General features: G+C 36.3%; 1 long non-coding RNA gene across 6 annotated transcripts in view; it reads left to right on the top strand.

Moving 5' to 3' along the window:
• Positions 1 to 1,114, top strand: part of LOC128250599 (uncharacterized) — a 219,609-nt gene extending 218,495 nt beyond the window's left edge. For all 6 annotated transcript variants that reach the window (XR_008266625.1, XR_008266626.1, XR_008266623.1 and 3 more), the window contains one exon: positions 55 to 1,114. This is a non-coding gene — a long non-coding RNA (uncharacterized LOC128250599). The remainder of the gene's footprint in view (positions 1 to 54) is intronic.
• Positions 1,115 to 2,516: the final 1,402 nt, after the last annotated feature.

The following is a 2,516-nucleotide window of genomic DNA, read 5'->3' as shown; positions in this document are numbered from 1 at the left end:
ATATATATATACATATATATATATATTCCGTTTTTTTCTGTTCATTTGTTTTAGTCATTTGATTGCGGCTATGCTGGAGTACCACCTTGAAGAATGTGACCCAGTACTTATAATATGAGTCTCTTTTGCGGAAATCAATAAGTTACAGGGACGAAAACACACCAACACTCAGCCAGCATGGAAGAATATGACTGATGAGATTAACAACATGAGGTGTGTCCAGAAGCATAGATTCCTTCTACGGCGGTAACGATATCCTGTTAGGAAGGAAGTAGCAGGGATTGATGATGAGGAAAACGTTGAAAGGCAAATTTGACGTCGGTGCCATTTGAACCCAGAACGCAAAGAGCTGGAAGTAAAACCACAAGGCATTTTATCTGACACCCCGATGAATATGCCAATCTGCAGTTCTTAATAATTGCATCTAGCTTGGACTAACGGCCAAATTTGTTATTTTTTTACCATTTTAATATATATTAAAAAAACACTCAGTGGAGGCGCAATGGCCCAGCGGACTCGCGGTCATAGGATCGCAGTTTCGATTCCCAGACCGGGCGTTGTGAGTGTTTATCGAGCGAAAACACCTAAAAGCTCCACGAGGCTCTGCAGAGGATGGTGGCGAACCCTGCTGTACTCTTCCACCACAACTTTCTCTTACTTCCTGTTTCTGTTGTGCCTGTAATTCAAAGGGTCAGCCTTGTCACAATCTGTGTCATGCTGAATATCCCCGAGAACTACGTTAAGGGTACACGTGTCTGTGGAGTTCTCAGCCACTTCCACGTTAATTTCACGAGCAGGCTGTTCCTGGAACCCTCGACGTCGTAAGCGACGGAGTGCCAACAACAATAACTGCATGTAGCTAGGACTAACGGCCAAATTTGTTGTTTTTTTTACCATTTTAATATATATTAAAAAACACTCATTACTGTTTATGACAGCATATTATTCAAATTATTCTAATTATTTTGAAGTGATGAGTTTATATCATTGGTGATTTTTAAATTACACGATGACCAGAAAGTTGGACCAGAATCAATAAAATATGATTGATATGTTAAAACAATTTTGGTTATAGATTTCATAATTTCTTAATAAAAGCTTGTGTTCAATCGTGTTCCCTTAGTTGAATTTAATTACTTTTTTAAAAAATTAGTAATTCAATGATATGAAATTGTAAAAGCTGAAGAAACTAATAAAATTGATTAAATGAAGTTAAGTTTAAGTAGACTCGGATAAAAGGTAATTAAAGATACATTTAAATATGTTTGTTAAATGTGTTTCGAGAAGATGCTTGGAAGTGAGAGATTTATTTGTTTTAGATATGTCAAGCTATTAGAAAGTATTTAGCGAATGTTTAAATCCGAGAAGAACATAAAATTAAGATAAAATACTATAAAATGAGTTACAGATAAAATGAGATAAGATAAAGACATTAAAATGATATGGAATTACGACATAATTAAGGTGTTGTTTTGAAATGCTCAGATTCATATAACAGAAAGAACAAATAGTTTATTTTTCACTTAGATGTGACAAATAATTAGTGTAATGAAATAGTGTTACGAAAAAGTGGAAGAAAATTAAAATGTACTGCGGTACATTAAAATAGTCAGATAAATATCGATTCAAATAACTGGTCGTTAGCAGACCGGCCGAAAAAGTGTGGTTAAACCGGGAGGGGAGGTAATTTTAATCAACGGAATTTACGTATCTTGCTAATCAAGACACGTAATTGAGTACAGTAATGTCTTGATATACGAGTTAATTTGTTCCCGAAGACTGCTCGTAAAACGAAATCTCCTAAAGCAGAGCATTAATTTCCCACAGTTGCAATGTAATTAATTGTGATTTGTTTCCAGAAAAATATTTTACCAATAAAATGTATAATACTAGTAAATAAATGGCAATAATACGTCAGGATCATTTATAAAAAAAAAAGATATTATTATAATCGTTTTCCGAATCACTTCCGCTCGCACTAGATTCGCGCACATCACTTGTAGACGCGATTGCTAGTTCACAAGCACTCGTAGACGGACTTGTAGATTTCTTAAAAAAAAAAGTCAAGAATTGTTTGCTTAGAAGAAGCTATTTTTCGCTCTCTATAAACACCTCGGTAACATGTCGAACCGCTAAGGTACGGGACGTAAATACACCAACACCGGTTGTCAAGCGGCGATGGCGGGACAAACGCTGACACATTGATGCACATATAACATATACACACACACGCACACACACACACGGGATTTTTCCAGTGTCCATCTACCAAATCCACTCACAAATCTTTGGTCGGCCGGAGGCCATAGCAGAAGACACTTGCCCAAGGTGCCATGCAGTGGGACTGAACCCAGAACCATGTGGTTGGAAAGCAAGCTTCTCATCACACAGTCGCACCTGCGCCTATATTTCTGAACATTGCAAACTCCTTAATTTGTTAATCTCTATTATACAACACATAAGATAAAATTTCTGGATCTAAGCACCGTTTTAAGCTTAGACCAAATAATATTTAA

This window comes from Octopus bimaculoides, chromosome 23 (assembly GCF_001194135.2).
Source record: "Octopus bimaculoides isolate UCB-OBI-ISO-001 chromosome 23, ASM119413v2, whole genome shotgun sequence".
In the NCBI taxonomy this organism is placed as follows: domain Eukaryota; kingdom Metazoa; phylum Mollusca; class Cephalopoda; order Octopoda; family Octopodidae; genus Octopus; species Octopus bimaculoides.
The sequence above is the reverse complement of the archived record's forward strand: the minus strand, read 5'-3'. Positions and strand labels throughout refer to the sequence as shown.